At 37.7% G+C, this 26,719-nt stretch overlaps 1 protein-coding gene across 1 annotated transcript in view; it reads right to left on the bottom strand.

Annotated features, from left to right (window-relative positions):
- Positions 1–25,495, bottom strand: part of MAGED1 (MAGE family member D1) — a 38,749-nt gene extending 13,254 nt beyond the window's left edge. The window contains exons 1-2 of the mRNA XM_033849185.2: positions 25,392–25,495; positions 25,196–25,289 (exon numbers count right to left, since the gene is read on the bottom strand). The gene's annotated coding sequence lies outside the window, so the exon portion shown is untranslated. The remainder of the gene's footprint in view (positions 1–25,195; positions 25,290–25,391) is intronic.
- Between the last annotated feature and the right edge of the window lie 1,224 nt (positions 25,496–26,719).

Genomic DNA, 26,719 nt, shown 5'->3' on the forward strand with positions numbered 1-26,719 from the left:
TCCTTCTCTCCTTCTGTGACTATGATGACACCTATGTTAGATCTTTTGCAATAGTCCAACAAATACCTGAAGGCTCTATTTATTTTTGTTTTTCAGTCTATTTTTCTCTGTCAGATATAATTTCTATCATTTCACCTTCAAGTTCACTAATTCATTCTTCTGTCTTCTTATTCTGCTGTTGAGTTCATCTATTGATTAAGTTCATTTATTGGATTTTTCAGTTCCTAAATTTTTAAAATTCTTCTTTATATCTTCTATTCTTTTGAAGATTTTCTATTTCTTTGCTGAGACTTTCTATTCTTTCATGTGTCCTATGAACAATTGCTCATTGAAACGTTTTTATCAAGGCTGTTTAAAAACCCTTGTAGATGACTCTAATATCTGTCATCTTGGTGTTGGTGTGTGTTGACTGTCTTTTCTCATTCCAGTTGTGATTATCATAGTTCTTGATATGACAATTGATTTTCAATTGCATCCAGGATATTTTGCATCTTATAAGGATCTGAATCTTACTTAAATCTTCTGGTTTACCACATGTGGGTGGAAGTCCACATTCCTACTCAGCCTCCACTGACACCTGGGAGAGAGGGGCTTCTTGTTACTGAGGGCTAAGTGAGAGTTCCAGCTCCATATTAAGCTTTTACTGATACCACCCTGATTGGGAGAGACCAGGTGCCTAATTACATAGCCAGGGAACTCACCACCACATCATTGCTTGGGATCCAAGTTCCCTAGAGAGCATGCCATCTTATCTCCTACTTTCAGGGTCATCACACGTTTGGTTTATATATAATGCTCAGTGACAAATAGGGAAGAGTACATCTATACCATTTACCTCTTCCTGCTGGAAGCAGAAGCCCCCAATTCTAGTTGGGGGCTTTTAAAAAAGTTATAACTATTGAGATTTCTAATGTAAAATCATACTATAAGAAAAAAATAATTTGATCACTTAATTAACAATATATATTGCAGTCATTTTGATGTCTTATATGAGTTGCTGAAATAACAAAAACAATATTGGGCAATAATCTGAAAAAGTAACATCCCTTTCTTTTTCTTGAAATGATTTTACCATTTAGAATGTTTGTTGCTTTTTTATAAGTAGCTTTCAAACAACATATTTAGTAGTTTATTTCTCTTCCTATTTTACTTACAGTTACTCATGTTTCTTTCTGCCTTGTTCCCAAATCTAATCCATCACCTATTCTTGTTGATTCTACCATTTTAAGTACACCTCGATTCCATTCTATTCTCTCGCTTTTCATCATCCTATTGCTAGAAGGATGCATGAAGAGAGGGAGAAATGGAGAGAGAAAAGTTGAAAAGAGAGGGGATGAAGAGAAAGAGAAGGGAGGAAGGAAAGAAGAAAAAGAAAGAATGAGTGACAATAGCAGTTGCAAGTAAATGGAATTATTAAGATAAGGAGAAATAAGAGAATGGAGAAGGAATGGATACTAAGTTGAAATAGACAAAGCAGGAGGAAAGAGAATGAGGAAGTAGAATGCATAAGGGAGAAGAGATGTAGGATGGAAGAGTGTGAAAGGGAGGTGGAAGGAGATAGAGAGATTAAGGGGTAAATGAAAAAGAAAGGAAAATAAACAAGGGGAAGGAAGAGAAAGAGGAAGGAGGGTGTAGAGAAAATAACTAGGGAGGAAAGAGGAGTGTCTGAAGTAAGAGGGGCAGGGTGGAGGAGGAAGAGGAAGGGGGATGGGGGAGAGGGAGAAGGAGGAATGATGTGGAATCACACCTCACTATTGGCAGATTTCAGTCTGCAGAGAGAAGAATGCTTAATGTTAGAACTTCTTTTTTCTCCTCAAATACCTAGTTCCCTTTATATTTGGTACCCATCAAAGTGCCAGAGGTAATTTCTCACAGGACGTCACTCTTGCCTAGAGGTAAGACCACTGTGGTTTTCAACCAGTAAGCACCACGTGCCCCACATTTTGAATAGATAAATTTGTGTGTGATACTCAGCATTTATCACATACTTTCTGCTGCTCGTTATTCATCAGGTATGGATGTTATCTGACAAATTTAGGTATGCAGGAAATGTAAGTTTTCTTTTTCTCTGCAATTCAACTTGAATTCTGTCAAGTTCCCAATCTACTGAGTGGTTGAAACTCAACTCCAGCGGTGTGAAGTTCTCCGCACCCCATTCTTTGGGATTGTAAGTTATGGTATCTTAGTGTCAAAACATCAGGATGAGTGATATATGTTGAGTATCACATGTCCATGCCAGCATGACATGATGTCATATCTGGTTTACCAATGTTTGTCCAAGCAGCTAGCTGTTGAGTTGAGCCTAATTCTTTACCACAAAGCCCTTTTGGGGTCTGACTCTCTCTGAGGGTGTCATACCCCACTCATATACATGGGAAATATTCTGCTACTCCTATCATATGTTCATCTCTGTGAGGCTGTCTTTGATTAACATATTCTTCTTATACTCCCATGATATCCTGAGCTGAGAGAAACTATGTGAGGAAGCCCAAAGCTCAGAAAGCATATAGATACCACACAACCATTTTTAGTTTGTAGTCTTGTCCTTGTCCTCTTCCTGGCCTTACCCAAGAAGTGAGGCACAAGGCCACATTGCTAGAGGATCTTACAAACCTATCTTGGGTTTCTTCCCATCCCTGTAACACAGGGTCTAGGTTTCTCCTTTTTTCAGTAACCCACAATATCTACTGACTTCTTACTTCTTCTTTGCTTTTCTTCCCAAAATGAATATGAGGCTAGAGATACAGTCTTGAAAAGAAGTGCTAACAAGAACAAAAAGCTAAACAAACTAAAAGTCAATGAGTTTTCTTAGACTTCAAGGAGAAACAAGGTTTCAGAGCAAACCACCATCCTGAAATATTGAGGGACAGGCAAATCAAGAGTCACAGACAAGATCTGCTTACCTAAGGCAGAAGCCACTAGAGCCATAACCTTGTAGGAACTCTTAAATGAAAAATTTGACAAACTGCTAGAGGCTGAATATGGACTAGAATGAGAGTGAGAAACTCCTGGGAGTGGTAGTCTTGTTGAGAAAGCACACTTTCATGGGCTTTATTTCCAGGAATCTCACCAGGTTCTCACAGTAAAGATACGAGAAAGACACCTTGGCAGCCCCAGCAGGAGGAGGGTTAAGAGTCTTTGTGATTATCCTTGTGAAATATGCCCAGAGCCTTATCCATAACAACGCCCTACTTTCCAGGAGGAAGGACTACCAGAGCCCTGTCCCAGAGCCATGAAGGTAGGACATTATTTTTCTCACTCCAGCCCCCCTCTAGCTTTCTTGTCTCACCTAAGGTGTGTGTGTGGCAGAGGGAGAGTTGTGTGGGTGGAGATGTGGGGACTATACAAGAAGAAGTACTTGTAAGGGTCACAGGCTCACTAAAACACTGAAATTTAATTGGAATATTACAAAACACTCCCTTTCCCCCACACCATACCACCATACCAACAGGGCTCCACTATATTATAGTGGATTATAGTGGAATGAGCTGCAAGACAGAGACTTTCTAAGGAAGCCCAAAGTCAAGAGAGGAGAGGACGCTAGAGGAATATGAAGCCTCTGCCACCTGTTGCTAAAGTAAATTTTAAACAAAGCCCAACTCCTAGCAAGATTAACATAAATCTTCACAATAGAGGCCTCTCTTTCTCTCAGTTCCTATGACCTGTCCAGCTTTCAACAAAAAATTACAAGGCACACCAAAAGGCAGGAAGAAAAAGTCTGAAGAGACAAAGCAAGCATCAGACTCAAATGTGACAGAGCTATTGGAATTATTAGGGAATTTAACATACTACAATTAATATGTTAAAGGCTCTAATGAAAAAAGCAAACAACATGCAAGAACAGATGGGTAATGTAAGCAGAGAGATGGAAATCCTAAGAAAGAATCAAAAGGAAATGCTAGAAATAAAAAAATCTCATGACAGAAATAAAGACTGCATTTGATGGGCTGATTAGTAGACTGGACACAGCTGAGGAAAGAGTTTATGAACTTGAAGACAGGGCAAGAGATACTTGCCAAACTGATATAAATAGAAAGAAGAATGAAAAAAACAGAACAGAACATTCCAGAATTGTGAGACAATTTCAAAGGATACAACTATGTCATAACTGGAACACTAGAAGGAGAAAAGAGAGAGAATGGAACAGAAGAATATTGCAAATAATAATGGCTAAGACTTTTCCAAAATTAATGAAGACAACAAATCACAGGTCCAAGAAACTCAGAGAACACCAAGCAGGTAAATACTAAAAAATTTACACTGAGGAACATCATATTCGAACTGCAGAAAACCAAAAACAAAGAAAAATATTGGAAGAAGACAGAGGGAAAAAAATTCTAAGTATACTTATATCAGAACAAGGACAAGAATTACAGAAGACTTCACCAGAAACCAAGCATGCAAGAAGAAAGTGGAGTGAAATATTTAAAATGTTAAAAGAATAAAATCCAGTGACCTAGATTTCTATGTCTAGCAAAAGTATCATTTAAAAGTGAAGGAGATATAAAGACTTTCTCAGACAAGCAAAGACTGAAGGAATTCATCACCAGTAGATCTGCCCTGCAAGAAGTGTCAAAAGATTTTTCAGGCACAAGGAAAATGATATAGGGCAGAAGTGCAGAACTACATAAAGACAGGAAAAGCATCAGAGAGGGAATAAATGAAGCTTTCCTTCAAAGAGGAAATCAAAACTACAATTATAGACATTCTGGGATGCTTTAATCAAAGGAAATTTATGCAATACATTTTTCCATTATTAAACAACTACATGCAATTCACAATAGAAATATTTCAACCATAAACATATAGCAAGGATAAAATAAAAGGATGAATTAAGTTATGGCACACAATTAATAAACAAAAGAAGATGTATTAATATTAGACATAGTACTTTAAGGCAAAACATTCTAGATTAAAAGTTCACTGCATAATGTAAACAGAATAATATACAAATCATAATTTAATAGATGTGCAAGAAGGAATAATAAAACCAAAATCATATCATGCTATTATAACACCCCTAAGTGAATGATAGACTAATCATTCAAAATATGATTCTTAAAACTCTTACAAAGATACTGTTCATTGAGGCCCAAACATAAAATATTATGGTGCCTCAAAATGAGCATTATGGAATTCTTAAATCCTTCTTCCATGTTTTCTGGAATGGAGGTAACTTGATTTCATCTGTTTCATTTACATATGTGTAAGAATGAAGAAAGAAATTTTAAAGTACTGTATGCTTAAGAGGTGCTATGTATTGTGGTAAGTGCTGGGGAAATAATGATGAGCAAAAACACACATATTACCTGCTTTCAAGGACTAATGGATCTCAGTCTAATGTAAACAAACTGAGCCCAGTCACGCTCACACAATTTTAAGAAACCTTACTGAGCGGTTCATGCCAATTTGTATCACGGGATCAGCCAAACTGACATCTCGAGGTTACATCAAATGATTTTTTTATAAACTTAAATAGGTTACACCTTCCTTCATACTCCACATTTCCCTTCCAGTTAATTCCTCCCTCCCACCACCTAGCAATTAATATTCCATTAATAAGCAGAAGGTTACCAGAAGAGACAAGAGGAAGAAGCCTGCAAGTAGAACTTCCACACAGTTTGAGGATGTTTGATATTTTATCAGATGATCTTGCCATAAGGGCTCTTGGTATCTTGTGACACACAGGCCCTCTATCATTTGCATTGGAAAATACAGAGGTATATCTGAATGTTCTCATATACCTGGGATATGATTTAGCTCCATATGTGTCTTTTAATGTTCAGCATCAATATAAAACTTCTAAACCCCCTAATTTGAGAATCACAAAGCTTTAACGACAACTATAACAGGGAGCTGGGCTTAGACAAGTCATCACATACTTCAGCTTTATGGCATTTCCTGATTCATTTAATGAAACAAGGATAATCTGAAAAGCACTGGGATACCATACCAACTCCAACATTGTACACACACACGCACATGCACAATGGTAAATGATATATTCCACCTGAGACTGTTTTTTAGTACATGATGTTACATCACAATTATTTTGACATAACATTTTCCATGACATTAAAAAGCCTTTGCAAACTTCCTTTATAATAACTATGCAATATCCAATGATATGAATTTACCTATGACTAATTAACAAAAGTATTATTTCTATTTATTTTTGTTCATTAAATTATCATTGTGGTGATTTTTTTCCCCACAAACTTCGGTGCATATTTCAAATTATTTTCTCATGGTATATTATTAGAAATGGAATTACTAGGTCAAAGGTGTATGAACTATTTTAAGGTTGCTATTCAATAATACCAAAATGCTTTCCAGAAAGATTTTGATCAATACTAGTAATGTAGAAGAGGTCACATGTACCTCTGATAGTGTTGAGTGTTTGCTTGAAAAATATTTTCCAGTTTGATAGACAAAATGATATTTAATTGATTTAAATTGCATTTCTTTCATGATTAATGAAGTGGAACACACTTTCAATGTTTATTAGACATTTGTACTTCTGCTGTGAGAGTTCTTTAAATATTAAGATTATTAACCTTATATCTAGCTCATTTGCTGCAATTTATTTTTTAGTTTGTGGCTTGCCTCTTAATTTTGTTCATGAATTCTTGATCTAGGAAAAAATGTAAACCATTACTTTCTTTTCCATTGTCATTTCCTCTATATTTTTAATGCTACAGATGTCCTTCCCAATCCAAAAGCTAAATAAATATTCATTTTTCTGGAGATTAATTTGGAAATGTGTATTTAGGGCCTAAAAATACTTTCTCAGTAACTTACCTTTCAAGACTATGCTCTAAGTGGGAAATGATAAAAATCTGAATTATTTTGATGATTTTCATGACAGAAGCATGAAGTATAAAGTAAGAAAACACAATACAAATTCAGCAGGATATTCACTGGGACTTTTACAGTTGCCTCAGAATTTTGGTTAAAGCCACATAGCTAAAAATAAAAAAAAAAAAAAAATTATGCCAATTATCCCCCATATTCTAAAGAGAGCCACCAAGGAGTCCTGAACACAATCCAATAGGGCTTAGGCAGGGGTGGCAGACTACTCATACTACTGATACTTATTCCATTCCTTCTCAGCCCAAATGTACTTAGAGACTAGAAAGAATTAGAGAACAATTTACAGTGTTGTGGGTCCTTGGCTTGGGAAAGAGTGTCTTTCTCTCCCTTGAGGAAGGGAAGGGCATGCGACTCCCTTGCCAAAGCCATGTGAAGAGGGATCCAAAGAACGACTTATAGAGATTGGGGGAATCTGCATGAGATAAGAAGAGAGGGGAGTATTTTATCACATTTTGGATAGTCAACAGTTTCCTTCCAGATTGGAATTTCTGATGATTACTAAGGTTTGACTTGCTCCTAAAGACCTCTCTACATTAAGTGCATTCCTATGGCTTCTCTTCACCATGTATTCAACTACACTTAATAACTTTTTTATATTGAATTATAGTTGTTTTACAATATTATATTAGTTTAAGGTATATAACATAGTGGTTCAATATTTTTATAGATTATATTCATTTAAAGTTATTATAAAATAATGGCTATATTTCCCTGTGCTGTAGAATATATCCTTGTGATTTATTTATTTTATAAATGGTAGTTCATACTTCTTAATCCCCTACCCCTCCCTCCTTCCCTCTCCCCACTAGTAACCACTAGCTTGTTCCCTGTATCTGGGAGTCTGTTTCTGTTTTGTTATATTCATTTGTTTGTTTTATTTTTTAGATTCCACATATAAGTGATAACATACAGTATTTGTCTTTCTCTGTCTGACATTTCAATAAGCATAATACCTTCTAGGTCCATTCATGGTGTTGCAAATGGCAGACTTTCATTTGTTTTTATGGTTAATATTCCACTGTATTTATATACCACATCTTTTTTATGCATTCATCTGTTGATGGACACTTAGGTTGCTTCCTTATCTTGACTATTGTAAATAATGCTGCTATGAAAACTGGGGTGCATATATCTTTTTGAATTAGTGTTTTTTGGTTTTTTTCGAATATATACCCAGGAGTAGAATTGCTGGATCACATGGTAGTTCTATTTTTAGTTTTTTGAGGAGCCTCCATACTGTTTTCCATAGTGGCTGAACCAATTCACATTCCCACCAACAGTGTAGAGGGTTCCTTCTCCTCCACATCCTTGCCAACATTTGTTATTTGTGTTCTTTCTGATGATAGCCATTCTGTCAGGTGTAAGGTGATACCTCACTTTGGTTTTGACTTGCATTTCTCTGATGATTAGCGATGTTGAGTAACTTGAACTCTGGTTGAAAGATCATCCATGATCACTACATACATGGGCTTATCTCTGCTGATGAATTTTCTGATGTTAACGAGATCTGAAGCCTGGTTAAAGGCTCTTCAATACTCTTTGCACATGTTTTCTCACCATCATGACCTTCTTGGTGACTTATAATCTCTGAAGTTGGACTGAAGCTATGATCATGTGACCCACATCATGGGCTGTCTGTCCTATGTATAGATTCATCCTAATGTAGGACAGTGTCTAAGATTAGAGCACAGTTATTCTAATTCTTACTATAGTCTTGGAAGCTCCCTGGCTGGGAGCCAATTCTGTGAGTATCTATCCTAAGGCTTAAACATCTATCCTTTGAAGGGAGGTTAATCTGTCTCTTTAACCTGTCTTTACACTCAGAAGTTTCTTAAACTCAGAGTTATGAAGAGTTATCCTTGGAATATGTGGTCACATTACCCGTGATCCAAAATCTTCCTCAAATCCTTGATTTTGAATAAATTTCTTGTTCTTTTTCAGGCTCTTTCTCCTCATCTGATAACACAGATTTTTAAAGTACAGCTATCACTTATATCTGATACTTGGCAGTAGTGAGGAAACCAACCAGCTCAAAGGAGAGGAAAGGAAGAGTAAAGAAGAAGAGAAAAAGGAAATGGAAACGAAAATGGAAAGAAAAGAAAGGAAATTATTCTTAAACAAGTCTCCACCACATAGCTTCCTAAGAGGCAAGCTAGAGACTCAATTGACCCTCCAACCTGACAAAAATACTAAAAAAATGGAGGACAAAAAATGTGAAATAATTGTTTTCAAGACATTGGACATCCAGGAATGAAAACCAGTGATCCCTGAGAGATGAGGAAAAATGAGGTGAACCTTTACAACTTGGGGGAGTTTCCAGTTTGTGGTGCAATGAGGGAGAACGCAGTCAAAGTCCAAAGGATTCACTCAGTTTAGGTGACAGAGATGAGACCAGAAAGACCAAGGTGGCTAGAGTTCAGAGAACAGAATACCAAAAAGGAGAGCGCTGCACTTAGGGAGAACTCCAGACACCTTTGAAGGATTGCCATAAAATATTCAGGAGAGTACTGATTAGTGAATGCATATAAAGAAATTATCCAAGGCTTGGAAAAGAACCACCTGAAAGTGTTAGAGGGAACAAGTGTCAGAAGCTCAGACAGGTCTGGGGATCATGCCTGTTCCCACCATCCAGAGCAGAAAAACTCAATTCCTGAGGCATGGGGTATTCAGATGGGCTTGCCTCAGTAGGCTGGGATAATTTAGCAGAACAATGCTGTGGTCCTGCCTAATAAATCTTAAAAGCAAGGCCTGAAAAAGATTTAACTGCTTCCGAGTAATTGCTTCTCATAATAAAGCTCAAGAAGATGTATAATAATACAATAATAGCACCAAAAGGTAAACCTTTATACCAAAATTTTACCAAAAAGTAAAGTTCATAATGCCTGGCATGCAATTAAAAAAAAACTCAAGCATATGAAAAAACAGAAAAATGTGACCCATCATGAGGAGGAAAAAGAAAGTTAATCAATCCAAACTGACCCAGAACTTACACAGATGCTATATTTAGCAGACAAGCACATTAAAAAAGTTATTATAACTATGTTCCATATGTCCAAAAGGCTAGAAAAAAGAATGGTCATGTTAAGTAGAGAAATGAGATATATTTAATAAGGTGCAAATCACGGGCTTAGTGATAGAAAGCAGAATAATTGAAATAAAAAATACACTGGATGGAATTAACTAGGAAAGATTAGTGAACTTTCCTAGTTAATTCAAGTTCCAAGTGAACTTGAAGACATAACAATAGCAAACATTCTAAATTAAATAAAAATAAAAATTTAAAAACAAACAGCACATAAATGCCCTTGTTTACACTGTTTCCTCTTTTGGGAACACTTTCCCCCATCCCAACCATCCATCCATCCTTCATCCAGTTAACTCTGAATCTGCCTTCAAGTCTCAGCTCAATCATCACTTCCTCCATCTTTCACCTCCCTGAGTAGATCAAATCCTCTTTAAACCTACTCACAAAGCCCCCTACTTACCCTCCACAGCAGTGTCAACTTCACAAAAATTTGGTCTGTGATTAATGTCTGTCTTCTTCACAAGACAGTAAGTTCCATGAGGGTAAAGAAAACATGTTTATTTCTGCCTACTATGATATCCCCAGCAACTCAAACTGTGCCAATCATATAGTGTTCCTGTACCCTGAATACTGTGTCTCTCACCTCTGGGATTTTAATCTATTAATTATAAACCCTCTCTCCCATATCTTCAACCTCTTTCTCTACTGGCTGTATCCTACCCAACATCCCTTTTTCTTACTAAATAAACCTTGATTTTTATTATGGGTGATAATGTTCCCAATTGTAAACATACTTCCCAGACACCCTTGCAGACAGTGGTGGTCATGTGTCACAGTTCTGTCCACTGGATGTAGATGGAAATTGTTGGGTAGGATTTGGGGGAAAGCTCTGTATAAAGGAGATGAATTCTACTGACAAGTTATTTTACCCTCTCCTCTTCCTCATCTTCCTACCTGGAACATGTAAATGATGGGTGGAGTTGCAGCAGCCATCCCGCAACCATGATGGGAGCCACATGCTAAGGATCATGGAACAACAACAAAAAAATATGTGGTACCTGAGACACTGATGAAATCATGGAAGTCCTGGGCTTTATACCATTGGATTTGTTTTAGTAAGATAAAGATATCCCCTAGTCATTTTAAGCAACTTACTTTTCAGATCTCTGTTACTCATATCCAAATGCAATTCCAAATGCCTATCACAAAACATGAAATCTCTCTCTCTCTCTCTCTCTGACAAATACACACACGGAATCTTTAATACACTATCTCATTCACACATGATTCCCTCTATGACTTATGTGATAATGACTGTGATTTATGATCTCCACACACTGTCCCAGTTCTCCAAACTATCACACTAACCCACACACTGTCTTTATTACTCCCATTTCTGCACATACATTATCCTATCCTGTACTATCATACACACAAGTGTCCATACAGTACCATGACACCCACTGTCAAATGTAAGTACCTCTAATCAACCTCCATTATCACACACACCATCTCCATCACTCAGTCACATCTACCATTACTCAATCCCTACACTATCACACAGTGCCTATCCATACCCACTATCATACACACAGTCCACATCCCCACTATAAAACCTCCATCATCCTCCAAAATTCCTTTCCCACATGCTCATGCTATCTCCATATCATACACACTCACAATCAATAACCACATCACCTCCATTCTCACACATTCTTTTGCCATTCCTCACTGACACTCAGAAACTGCATTTACCCATCACACACTTTATTCAACAACTGCACTCAGACACTCATGATTTCCATGCTCTAAGTTATCATAAGTATTACCATTCCCCATTGTCATGCATGCTCACTGTACCTATCTGCCCCCACTAATTGATATACTTCTTATTGCCCCCAGCATCACACACTCAAACATATAAACACACTAACCCTATCACTTCCACCATGTACCTATCTTCTACCATCACACTACATTTTCCCCATTCCACCCACTGTCTACGTCCTCCTATTATTGCTTGAAATGCCCCATCCACATTTTCAAACACACAAGCATCCCAGGGTCTCATTAACATCGTGTCCTTTCTCACTATTTTCTTTCCCTCCCTACTCTTTCACACAACCATACATATGCACAGTTCTCATCTTCCACAGTATGACATGCACTGCATCCCTATCATTATCACATACTTTCTGATCTTGTCCTGTCACTAACATTCACATTGCCCGACTTCATTTTCAGTGATTTCATACCATCCTCCACTATTATTCACACCGTCCCCATTGCCACCATGATCACACATACCTTGCTCACATCACTTCCCACTATCCCACTGTCACTCAATACTCTCCCCATCTCTGCATCAAATACACAGCTCAGATCATCCACAATTTCACACATGGTGCCCATCCCCTGCAATCTTTCCCATTTTCTCTCTTTTTTCCCTTCCCTTCTCTTCTCTCCCACCCCCATACCACATACTTTCCCAATATGTGGTTATTACATGAATGCAGATATAGTAGGGAAATTTCTTACATGAAGCTTCATTTCAAAGCTTTAGTAAGTAGAGGAACAGACCATGGTCAAATTACAATATTTTGTGTTCCCACTTTAGCTAGTTGTAAATGGATTCCTTTTGGTACATTTGCCTTTAAGAAACATTTCTTCATGTTTTGTTACTGCATTTAGATGAAGTTTTTAAATATTCCATTGATATGACTTTAATATGAAACTATGCAGTTAAGTTATTTGCACTATACTTAAGTCTTCCTAAAATATCCCAACAGTTTTTTTTGTGAAGCTAAAAGCAAAATTGTGATATTTTTGGTACTGTAGAGGATAGACAGGTTCAAGCAAATGGCAATACTGAAGATATCACTAAGCTATGTTAGATGGAACGCTTAATCTTCACTTCTCATGCTTCCATGTGGAAGAACTTCAACTAGACTAACACTCCTGCTTTTCTGTCCATGGGAAAAGAGATGAGTTATATGACTAATATGTTTAGGAGAAATATCTGAGTAGGCTTGGCTTGGGCCCTTGCTCTCTGCTTCTCTTTCAGGAATCTGTGTGCCTATAGTGAACATGCATTCTGACTGGCTCCCTGCCATACAATAAGGGGCCTACTTTGGCCTGGAGTCTTGTGGTTTTGCAGTTGTCTGGGCAAATCTGCCTAATTCTGGGGTCCACACTAATTGGAACTCCACACTAAAAGCATCTTCTCCAACCAGCTTTATTAGTAATGAAGATGATGTTTTGATCTCCATCTATCTGATTCCTACATTTATATTTCAATTGGTTTTGAACCTAGGCAGGGAAGACAAGTGTTATTTATTGATCCCTTACAATTCCCACACAATGTAGACCACTGAAATCATGTAAATTCTCTTTACTGGCTTTATCTGTCTTTAACACAAACAAGTTTCAAGGTGGAGTTTGTTTTTGATTAGCACTTAAGATTGCTTAGAATTCTTTCATGGGATAGGGTGGCAAACCTTTATGTGAAATACTAGAAAAGGAGTTAGATATTCATCCAGATGTACGGAAGCCTTACTAGAGAAAGACAAGATTATACATCGGTGAACCATTTCTTAAGGGGTAAAAAACCCTTTTAAGAAAAAACTAGAATTTAGTCTGATAGGATGTTCTTGTTAACAAGTTTTCTGGAAATTTATACTCTAACAGACATTTTAGCTATTTCTTTTTTTTCTTTTTGCTAGCTAGCTTTGTGCTAGCTTTTGAGCCCTTGCATACAAACTTAAATACTGTGCTTGTCTACTTATTAGTGAAATAACACCATTTCAGAGTACAATTTGTGTCCAAGGTAACTAGGCCCAAATATTGGAATTTTCAGTTTTTACCCTAGGACAATTTGTGTTGTACAGAAATGCCAACTGTTCTCTGGAAATAAAGCAGTGTGAGAACTGGACTTCACATGTGACCTCTTTTGCATAGGAACACTTTTCATACTTGCACATAGTTGGGTGTTCTAGTGGTACTGACCCAAATACAACAAGGTCAATACTGCTAATCCATTAGCAGTACTATTTACAATTACCAAGATATGGAAGCAACTTAAGTGTTCATCAACAGACGAATGGATAAAGAAGATGTGACATATATATTCAATGAAACACTGCTCAGCCATAAAAAAAGAATGAAATTTTGCCATTTGCAGCAACATGGATGGACTTGGAGGGTATTATGCTAAGTGAAATAAGTTAGACAGAGAAAGACAAATACTCTATGATATCACTTATATGTGGAATCTGAAAGATAAAACAAACTTGTGAATATAGCAAAAAAGAAACAGACTCACAGACATGGAGAACAAATTAGTGGTTACCGGTGGGGAGAGGGAAAGGGGGAGGGGCGAGACAGAGGTAGGCATTTAAGAGGCAGAAACTACTAGGTATAAAGTGAATAAGCTACAAGGATATACTGTACAACACAGGGAATATAGCCAATATTTTATAATAACTATAAATGGAGCATAACCTTTAAAAATTGTGAATTAGCATATTGTACATCTGAAACATATATTGTACAGCAACTCTACCTCAATTTAAAAAAAAACACAATGAGATATCACCTCACACCTGTCAGAATGGCTATCATCAAAAAGTCTACAAATAACAAATGTTGGCAACGATGTGGAGAAAAGAGAACCCTTGTACACTGTTGGTGGGGTTGTAAATTGCCACTATGGAAAACAGTATGGAAGCTCTTCAAAAAACTAAAAATGGAACTACCATATGATCCCTCTGAATTCCAGACAAGACTGACACTGACTAATTCATTTATCCATTCACCTATCCATTCATTACTTTATGGTGCTATATGTTAATCTAATCAATACATTTAATAAGGACCTGTTATGTGTCTGGCATGGTTCTAAGGTCCTTGAGATATATCAGTAAACAAAACAGACAAAAATCCCTGCCTTCATGAAGCTTACATTATAAAACATACTTAGGCATACCCTGATCAAATTCCTGAACTCAAAGAATAAAGAAAACATCTTACAACCTTACAGATAGAAAGAAAAAATTATCTACAATAGAAAAATTAAAGCCAGACAGGCAAAGAACTTTACACGAAACTTCATGATTTCAATCACTAATTTTCCCAGAAATGGCTTTACTAAATTCTCAGGAACGCTGAAGTCAGTCTTTGACTCAGAACCTATGTTTTCCTAGGACACATTATCTAACAGGGGCAATACTACCCTTTTCTCATGCAACTAGATGTGTGCTTTTCAATTTTTTTTAAATTAACGATATATTGTTTAGGGACATACATATAAGGTGATAAAACTATAAGAAAACCAAGGGGACTGTTAATACAAAAGTCAGGGAGAAGTGTTACCTCTAGATGGAGGTAGACGGGAGGGGTGATTGGAGAAGCGCACATGGCAGGGGGGGCACTAAGGTATGGCTAATGTTCTATTTCTTGTCCTGGATGGTGGGTTTACTGGCATTATTTTATTCATATTATTTTAAATGTAAATAATCATTCATTCATTCAACAAATAATAAGTGCCCATCATGTATCAGGCATTATTCTAGGCATTGTAGACACAGAAATAAATTAGATAAAAATCTCCGTCCTTATGGAGCTTGCAATAAAATTTTCCAGAGCTTAAGCACAAGAACATACACACTGAAAGAGTCTACCAAGTGTCCAGTACAATAGATACACAAATATCCACACATCACCATGAAATTTCAGAATATCAGTGATAAAGTAGAAATTCTAAAAGCTTCCAGGAGTTGGGGGTGGAAATAGTCCAGACTGGAATAGGACAGAAAGCTCTAGAAAGGGGATTTCCAGAAAATAACCTAACTTACTTGAGTATGTTGCAAAAACCCAAACAAAACCAAAAAAAACAGACATACAGATTAGATGGAAAAGATAGTAATATATAAAAAATGCAAGTGAAAAGCAATTATTCAATCTAGAATTGATAAAAATGTGTACAAGAAAAATGTAATCACAATTCACTACTGGTTTCTTTAGTGAACAATGCACACACAATAATGTAAATGTTATCATTAAAAATGTATGCTATAACTATATTAAAAGGATGGAGAAGGGAAGTAGGAGAGGAAAAGTGAAAATTTAATCTTCATCTACCACAACAGGAAGTCAACAGCTAATACCTGAAATAAGTAACTCAAGAAATAATAGTATAGCCGTATTGTTTAGAATTATTGAGATAAAAACCAAAATAAATAGCTAACACATTTCAAAGTTGGTTACTTCAGGCACTTGAGCCTGGTGAGTGTGGGGAGGTGAAGCTAAATACTGCTATTTTTTGTTATGACTAAATATTTTTAAGCCATATATAGGCCTTATTATAATATAGAATATACTGTATCTAAATATTATACTTACTATAATAAAAATACAAAATAGAATATACTTTCATTATAAAGGGAGCTAGTTAATTATAAAGGAAAGGGATATGATGAGAACTGGGATTTACTGAAATTAATATGGCCAACAGAATAGATCAAGAGGTGAGGAGCATATAAATGTAGAAAGTGAAGAGCCCCCAATGTTTGCCTTTTATTCTTTTGCAACTCAGGGAAGTGGGTGTTCCAAATTGTTCTTAAATTGTAGCAATAGTCAAAGGGGAGTTTTACACTTGAGAAGTGACCACCAGAGGACCTGGTAGCCCCAGTCTCACAGGTAGGGTGGAACTGGAAATTATGGGTCCAAGATAGTCAGAGACAGGGGAGACTGAAGACAGGAGAGGGGAAATTTATTCTGGGAAAGAAACTCAGACTGCCACAAGAGAGCACAAGAAGAATGTAGTATTTCCCCTGGTTCCCCTCCTACCTTTCCTGCTGCTCATTCTCAGCTTTTTTGCCCCCATCCCCACTCCCAAATGCCTGTATTTCTGAGATTCTTCCCCGCCCCCACCTTTTCTCACTCCACACACTCTCCTGGGGCAAGCTCATTCATACCTTAATTAAAACCAGCACCTCTATGCTTGATGACCTCCAAATCTATCTGTAACCCTACTTGCTTCACAGCAGAATAAATTCCTGACTGCCTGCTGAATACTTCCTCTTGGACATTCCAAAGGTGCTTCAGACTTTGTTCAAAATTGAACTCATCATTTTTTCCCCTCAAACCTGTTCCTCATTCTGAGTTCTCCAGCTCATGGAATGGTTTTTACATTTCAACCACCAAAGGCAGAAAGAAAACTGAAGATCATCCTAGATTCCTTCTTCTCATCGGCCTCCCTATATCCTCCAGTCAGCCACTGAGTTCTTAATTTTTCACATACATGTATTCTAATTTCATTCCCACTGCCTTAACTCAGGCTTCAACATCTCTCCTCTTTTGTAATAGCCTCTGAACTCGTCTCCCTGTACCCAGTTCTGTCTTCTCCAGTCTATCCATCAAAATCTCATCCGCTAGACAACTGATGAGGACATACTGCATAGCACAGGGAACTCTACTTAATGCACTGTGGTGACCTAAATGGGAAGGAAATCCAAAAAAGAGGGGATATATGTATGTGTGTGGCTGATTCATTTTGCTGTGCAGTAGAAATGGACACAGCATTGTAAAGCAACTATACTCCAATAAAAATTAATTAAAAAAAACTCATTCACTGGATATTTCTAAAATGCAAATCTGTTCCTGTTAATAATCCCTTGACTAAAATCCCAATATCTCCCCACTGTTCTTAGTATAGCATTCAAGGCTCTCAATGATCTGGCCACTATCTTCTTCTCATTAAATACCCTCTCACTTTCTATGTTCCAAGTATACTAACCATTTTGAACATACCATAAATATACTGAAAACATTGAATTATTTCATATAATGTGTCTTTGCTCATACCACCACTGCTTGGAATGACTCTCTTCTATTTCTCAGCCCCAACAGTTAAAGCTGACAACATCTACACACCTTGCAGGACTTAGGCATTAATTTCTTTCTGGAACCCTCTCCCACCCAACAGAATTAACTATGTCCTCCTCTGTGTCTCTAATGTATTCTATATAGACTTTTATCAAGCATCTGTGATATTTTGCTGTGTACATTTGTTTATGTGTCTCTTCTACTAATATCAGCTTCTCTAGGACTAGGAACATATCTTTTTCACCTCTCTATTCAAAATATATATCACAGTGCCTGGTATAAAGAAGATGCTTAACAAATGTTTCTGAATAAATAAAAGAATCATCATAAGGATGTAATATATGAGGCCAGCCTGATGCCAATCTCCTATCTATGGCAGACATCAGCAATCTACCATAGAATTGTCCCCTTGCACCTCAGAATCATTGTCAAGCCAGCATATTATTAAAACCGATTTCAATCAATTGGAATTGGCACAAGATATAAAATTTATTTCTTATCCTGGAATGTAGGCTGTCACAATGGAGTGCCTCAGTAATTACTGGAGTTGATCTAAGAGAATTAACATGGGAGAATAAACATAACCAATGGCAGAGTATCTCCTAAACACTCTTTGCAACAGTATGTTGTAGCAAAAATTGGCATCAGGAGGTAAATTCTGTCTGTATACATCCAGCACTACCCATTGAAGAGACATCTTGTCATCAGAAGAGACAAAACCCCACATATTGGTATTCTGATTTATACTTCAATTTCGTCTCAATTGATTCAGAAAATATTCCTCTCTAAGGATCAGAAATCTGATAACAAGCAAAGTGCTGCACCTGAGCTACCAGGCATATCACACTTGGAGAAACAATGGATCAACTTATCTTCATTCCTTCTGCATCCAGAACCCCTGGGAAAGTACAGAAGAGAAAAAACTCCTTTCTCAAATGGAACAACAATCTATTGGAGCACTGTTTCCAAATCTTAAGACCATAACACATATACAAAATGATAACTTATCTACAGACATGGGGCTATACTGGACAAGACTGTTCATTGCCAGAAGTAACTGGCCTGGAAGCTCCAGGCAAATTGGGCTGCCTGTACAGTGTATTAGTTTCCTATTGTCACTACAAATTACCACAAACTTAGTGGCTTAAAGCAACATAAGTTTATTCTTTTACAGTTCTAGAAGTCGAAAGTCTAAAATGGGTTCACAAGGTTGCATTCCTTCTGGATGCTCTAGGGGAGAAGCATTTCCTTGCTTTTTCTAGCTTCTAGAGTCTACATTTTTTGGCTCATGGTCCCTTTCTTCAACATCAAAGTCATCAGCTTAGCATCTTATTTCCTCTCTGACCCCTGCTTCTGCCCACATATCTTCTCTCTATAACTCTGACCATCTTGCCTATCTCTTATAAAGAGCCTTGTGATTATACTGAGCCCACCCTAATCATCTAGGACAATCTCCATAGCTCAAAATCCTTAACCTTTTACCATTTCAAGTAACATATTAGGTTCATATTCAGGTTCTGGGAATTAAGACAGACATCTTTGGAGGTCCACTATTTAGCCTACCATTTGCAGATTGTGCAAGCTGTGCATCACATGATTCTGCAGGGTATCATTCATACTGTGCACATCATAGATATTTGCATTTATTATGACAATTTTCTGGCAGGTAGTAATAAAATGTTTTGAGGAAGAGATACCATATTCCAATTCACACAAAGGTACCATATGACTTAGCAGAAGCTCATGGTCTAAAGTGATTAATATCTCAACACAGCTGTAAAACACGGGGATCAGGGAGCTCTGTATTATAGAGGGTTGAGGCCCTGGAAGAACTAAAAAAATTATAGCAAACATTCATTAAGTGTGTACTATGTGCCAGGCACTACACTAGACACTTTATAACCCTTAAAATCCCTTGAATCTTTACAACTTGTTGTGGTATTAATATTCTGACCCAAAAAATGAGCAACATGAGACTCAGAGAGATTTATTAAATATAACCAAGGTCACACAGCTAGAAGGTGGTTAAGCTGGTAAATAAACCTAGGTATAGCTGATTCTAGAACACAAATACTTTTCTGCTGTACCATGCTGCCTCTCTTTTTTTTTATTCTTTTGGCCGTGCCACACGGCATGTGGGATCTTATTTCCCCAACCAGGGATTGAACCCATGCCCCCTGCAGTGGAAGCGCAGAGTCTTAACCACTGGACCACCAGGGAAATCCCCATGCTGCCTTCTTAAAGTGAGAGGATATAAAAATCAATGTATTAGAGTTCTTATACCTTGAGTTTCTGGAAGGCATACTGATCTGTCAATGCTAAGGCACTGAATATTCCTATGGCAATTTCAAGCAGTAGTTCCTCTGAATACTGGGTGATAGACAAGCAACCTATGTCTATACCCATACCGGGAGGAAAATCATTCCATATACCCTAGTTTCTCCACTTCTTATCGGCTAGATTTTCTCGGTTTATTTTGGCTTTTCTGGTTATAATTCCTAAAATGATCTGGAACCTTTCCTGAAGCTTCCAGCACACACATCTGTCTGGCCTTCATTCCTACTCAGTCTTTTGTAGAACTGGACAATTCTCCCTTATTTTGTGATGATGAAACTGACCTAGCCAATTTCAGAGCCTACACCATGAGAAGTGGTTGTGGTGAACATTTGAGAAGAGAATCCAGTTATTAATGAAATCTTTCAAGTTTGGAGGTGATCCCTATTCAAAGCAATAAATGCTTTATAACCTTTACTCCATTTTCTGGAGCTCAATGTGGAGTTTCTGGGAGTATTTACCAGATTCCAAAACTGACTGAAGGCTACCAAAACTCACTGCACTGAAGAGTGAATTGTGATTTCTGGAATGAATCACTTAATGATGAATAAAGGCTAACAAATCTCTGAAGATTTACACATTGCCAGTATAAACCTAGAATAATTAAACTGTCTAGGATTCAAACCCTGGCTCTTCCAGTGATAGCTGTGTGACCTTGGGAAAATTCTTCCATCTCTTTTTCTTGGTTTCTTCACATGTAAAACAAGGATGAGAGTTCCTATATTATCCGATTGTTCCAAGAATTAAATGATTAAACAAACTATGTAAAGTTCTTATAGTAGTAGTATACATGGTAAGTGTATAATTATATGCAATAAATGGAAAGTATTTTAATTAACTTTTATTATGAATCCTTTTTTCATTTTTACCAAGATCTGATTTTTCTCACAAAGACCTTTCCACAGCATTACATTAATCAGATTCCTGTACTGTCTAATGCTGAGCAAGATTACACTTCAAATTGAAGGCCTTTCTACATTCACTGCACTATGAACTCACTGATACCAAATAAGGCTAAATCCTAAGGAAAGCATACTCATTTTTTTTTTTTTTTGCGGTAGACGGGCCTCTCACTGTTGTGGCCTCTCCTGTTGCGGAGCACAGGCTCCGGACGCGCAGGCCCAGCGGCCATGGCTCACGGGCCCAGCCACTTCGCGGCATGTGGGATCTTCCCGGACCGGGGCATGAACCCGCGTCCCCTGCATTGGCAGGCGGACTCTCAACTACTGCGGCACCAGGGAAGCCCACTCATATTTTTTACATACATTGAGGGTCTTGCCTTTATGAATCACTTAATGATAGATAAGACTTAGCCTCTAATTGAAGGCTTATTCATTCTAGTAGTTTCTCTCCACTATGAATTTGCAGATGATAAACAAGGATCTCCTTCCATCTCCACTATGAATTTTCTGATATTCTATAAGGACTGATATCACCAAAACCCCTTCCCACATTCATTACATGCATAAGCTTTCTTTGCACCATGAATTCTTTTTTGGCTTAATAAGATTTGAGCTAGATCTGAAAAGCCTTCCACACAGGCATTGCAACCATTTTCTTACCTTGGAACTCTTTCATGTTTCAAAAGAAAATGTCTGAGCTTGTCCTGAAGTCTTTCCCAGTTAATACCCTCATAGGGTTTCTCTTCACTATGCATTTTCATATGGTGGAAAAACCTTGATTATTCACTGCAATTTCTTTCACATTGGGAAAGTTTCCCCACCCTATGAAACTTCTGGTGTTGAAAGAGAACCGAGTTCTGCCTGAAGGCCTTCCCACATTTTTACAGCCATATTAATTAATAAGTTCTCAAGTGTGAATCCTCAGATGTCAAATTAAGATCGGCCTCATGACTAAAAATTCCTTTATATTCATTACCTTCACAGGATTTCTCTCTACTAGAGTACTCTGAGGCATCAACCTTGAACACTAACAAAAGACTTTTAGACACTAATCATACATGTAGGGCTTCTGTGCATCAAAAATTTCCCAGTGTCTCACACATTCTAAAAACTGTGCAGAGTCATAGTCCTATGAACCATATCTCTATGCTCTTTCTCCTAGGGGCTCTCCTCATATAACAGACATCTAGCTCAGCCTTTTCTCAGCCAATGCACTCTCAGCCTTTCTCTTCAGTAAGATTATTTTTATAAGTGGCAGTATTGTGCCCACAACAGACTTCCCTGGAGAAAGGAATATGTTAGATTCTTCCCTGCAAAGCTTTCTTGCAGCCTATGTCATCACATGCCAAGTCTTCTCCACAGAAGAGACTCTGACCAATTGGTCTTGGATTCTGGATCCATAATATTCTTCGGAATTTGGCTTTTTCTGAGATTTCCCTCATTGAAATAGATCCTAGTCTTAGTCATAAGCTTATCATCTAAAATGATAGATCCTCAAACATAAATGGGCAAAAAAACATACGTAAACCAGTCACAAAAAAGGAAATATAAAAACATGAAATATTTTACCTTATCAGTCATCAATAACTGTAAATTGAAACAACCATGTGAGATTAACTGTTCCTCTCTCACTCTCACCAAGCAGTTTATATGAGTGCATGTTTGACTGCTGTCCTTGCTGGTATGAATGTAAACTGGTAAAAACTTCTAGAAAACAACTTTCCAGTGTGTAATTATGAGCCATAGAATAGTCATACCTTTTGAGCCAGTAATTACTCTTTAAACAATCTACCAAACAAAATGGTCAGATATGCAAATAAAGATTCATGTACAAAACGATTCATTGAAGCATTTATATTAGTGAAAAAATGGAAACACACAAAATATCCAAAAACATGGAAATGGTTAAATAAATTGCAGTATACTTTTATGAAGGGATATTACGCAGCCAACAAAAATGTTGCCCAAAATTGTTACTGACAAGGGAGATTCTCATGTGAGATAATTTTTAAAGAAAACAGGTTTTAGAGGAGAAAGCATGGGCTGAATTGTGTCCCTTTAAAATTCACATGTTGAAGTCCTAACCTCCAGTACCTCAGAATGTGACTGTACCTGGATATAGGACCTTTAAAGAGGTAATTTAGTTAAGATGAGATCATTAGGGTAGGCCTTTATCCAATATGACTGGTGTCCTTATAAGAAGAAGTTAGAACACAGAGACACATAGAGGGAAGACCATGTGAAGACACAGGGAGGAAAAGATAGCCATCTACGAGCCAAGGAGAGAGGACTGAGAAGAAACCAACCTGGTCAACACCTTGATCTTAGACTTCTATGCCTCAGAATTCTGAGGAAATAAATTTCTGCCGTTTAAGATACCCAGCCTGTGGTACTTTGTTATGGCAGTCCTAGGAAACTAATACAGCAGGATACAAAATTGTATATACTGAAAGGAAATATATCAATTAGTTAATAGGATTTATATCTGGGTAATGAAATGAACAATTTTTATTTCCTTCCTTATAAAGTTTTGTTGTTCTCCAAAATCCTCACGATGAGCATGTGTCTACCTTTATAATACAAAGTATGTAAAAAAAAAAAGATAAAGATATCCACAAGCAAACACAGAATAGATAGAAAAAACACATATAACTTTTACTTGATGAAATGAAGCTGCCAAAATGAGGTAGAAAGAAAATTAGTCAGAAAACTAAGGTCTAGGGACTTCATGGCTTTGTCTCACTTTTAGGTGGCCTCCCAACTCAGGGAGAGAGGGACTTGGAGAAGCAAAGTGATGTGAGGATGACTAGTTTGTTTGGAGGCTAATGGCAGAGACAATGAAAGAGATTCAACTGAGTGGAAATGGGAAGATGCCCTAAACAAAGGAGGTGTTGAATGTGTAGAACTAAGAGAGAAAAGCAAGGATTTGGAAGAAGGGAGACGGCAAGAGATTCATTTTCAGGGCACTGAAGAAGGGGAAGCAATAGAGAAGGGAGAAGTAACTGGGCATGCTAACAAAAAGGTAACCAAAAAGAAAACAGGAAAAGAAAGATTCTCTTTTGCCTGATTTTATGGTACCCACCAGATGGAGAGTTTGAGAGGGGTATAGGGGTTTAGAATATGTAACCCCAAAATATGCCATGTTGGCATATTATTTTGAATTAAAGGTACTTGAGAACCAGCTGGTGCAAGAATGATACTCTGACCCTCCTTTGTCCCCCTGAAAGCAGGAGAAAACTTTCTCAAGAGAAAGAGATCCTCCCTGTACCAGAAGGGTAGAAGGCATCCTTATCACCAGAGACAGGGAATTTAGGGCCCGAGAAGGCTGTACAAACAAACCTTGTTAATTCTTTACTATTTCTAGGCCAAACCCCTTTGCCTTGTCGATTCTTCATAAATACATTGTTTTTTTTTTTTTTTTTTTTTTGCGGTATCTAGGCCTCTCACTGTTGTGGTCTCTCCCATTGCGGAGCATAGGCTCCAGACGCGCAGGCTCAGCGGCCATGGCTCACGGGCCTAGCCGCTCCACGGCATGTGGGATCTTCCCGGGCCGGGGCACGAACCCGTGTCCCCTGCATCAGCAGGCGGACTCTCAACCACTGCGCCACCAGGGAAGCCCAATACATTGTTTTTTTAATCTACAAGGTATAACAGCTCTCTGTTCTGATCACTTGAGTCTCACATTTTTGTGGGACTCCTGTACATACAAAATTAAATTTGTTTTTATCCTGTTAATCTGTCTTATGTCAGTTTAATTATTAGACCAGTCAAGGGACCTATAAAGGAAGAAGGGAAAATTTTCCCACCCCTACAGTTGCAACAATAAAGACAACAACTACTACAACTATTTAGTAAGCATATACCAAGCACAAACACTCACTGAAATACTATATTTCACATGGAAACCTTGAGAGATAGGTATTATTATTACAAATGTATAGATGAAGAAACTGATGGTCAGAGAGGGAAACTGAGTTACTCAATATTTTAGAATTAGTAAGTAGGGGAACTGACAGCCAATTCAAGTATGCCTGGCTCTTAAGCTCCTGTGTTTTCCACCATGCCAAGGGGCCTCGTGGGCATTCACCAACCAAAATTCCAAAACTATCCTAACACTATCTAATAAAGCTGTAAGTTCACAAGTCCCTCCCTACCTCATTTTCCTTCCTTTGCTCACCTAAGAGGATTTCTTTCTGGGTTCTTTTGTCCTTAGCTCTTTCCAAATTCAGATGGGAATTTATTTTGGTCTTTTGATGTGGAAAATCCTGCAGCTGAAAAGGAAATAAAAGTTTGTGGTTAGAGGTGGGGTACTGCATGTCCTTAAATTCAGTTCTGAAGGGTACAGGGGGGGGTGATGGAAGGGGGTTTCTTACTTATTAGATGTTTTAGAACCAGGCAAAGGTCTTGTGAAAGAGGCATAGAAATGCTTGTGTTCCCAAGAGCCACGGAGAGGGCGCTGACCTTGAGGGATGAAAACCTGATAAGAAAAACACAAGTCATTTACTCTCCATGGATTTGTTCCATAATCCAGGAACAGAAAACATTGGAATCCAAAGGTTACAGTGCACTGAATTGGTTAAGCATATAGGCTTCAGGGTTGAAGAGAGCAAGGCTAAAATCCCAATGTTACTTCTTACTTGCTACTGGACCTTGGGCAAATATCCTTACTTTTCTGAGCGCTGGATGTGTGCAAAGGGAGTGTTGCTTGCCATTCCAGTAAACAACAATGTTGCCAGCCATCAAGTCAGCAGCCACTGCAGCCGCCCCCCACTCCTCCCGCATGGTGCGCCCTGAAAGGAATTCACGATGGAGAAAAACAGGAAGCATTCTGTGCTGGGGATACTGGCCCTAGACAGTTATAAGATGCGTATCTAAGGAATAATTTGAGCCTGGACTCTCGCATCTTCCCATACATAGAAAGTACTAAAATGGTTAACTTGAGATGTCTATTTTTGTGATTAGCAGTAATATTTTGATGTTCAACTACATTTTTTTCCAGCAAAGAACTCCTATATACCCTGTCTCCTCCCTCAGTAAGGTCCCCGAATCAAACTTAACTCGCTACTTTTAGGTTGTACATATTTCCTCAGCCAACAGATATTTCCTCTATAAAATAAAGCAAATAAAAACCCAAAAGGTAATGAGACGTTCTGAGCCTAAACCTAATCTCAAAAGAAAATGAAAGAGTTCTAGGAAAATTTGCTAGTTCTGCCCCCGCAGCTTGTTTGGACAAACCCTCATGATAAAACAACTAAAAAAAATCTTGGTGAAAAAGAAGTAACAACTACTTGAAAACAACAAAAAGACAGGGCAATAAAAATATGGAAATATCAGAGCAACACCATGGGAAAAGGGGAACCTAGAGAAGTAAATATAAGCAGAGAGGCAATCCCCCCAAAATTTAACTTTCTATATTTCAGTTGCCTTGAAAGGCAAAGGAAACAGATAAAGCCCAGAACTACACAGAGTAGGAAAACTATAGGAGACCCTCCCTACAATAAGCTGGGACCCCAAAGACTACCATCTCGGGGTAGGAAGCAGGTCATTTTGTAGCTCAGGTTGAACTACAGGACTTGCCCTGGGATCCTTGAACCTTGAATTAGACAAAGAAGCAAATCAGCAGGATCAGCTGATAACAGAAAAGACTTCAAACACTGGGATTAGCAAACACAAACCATAAAATCAGTATTTTACCATGGAT

Source organism: Tursiops truncatus, chromosome X (genome assembly GCF_011762595.2).
Source record: "Tursiops truncatus isolate mTurTru1 chromosome X, mTurTru1.mat.Y, whole genome shotgun sequence".
In the NCBI taxonomy this organism is placed as follows: domain Eukaryota; kingdom Metazoa; phylum Chordata; class Mammalia; order Artiodactyla; family Delphinidae; genus Tursiops; species Tursiops truncatus.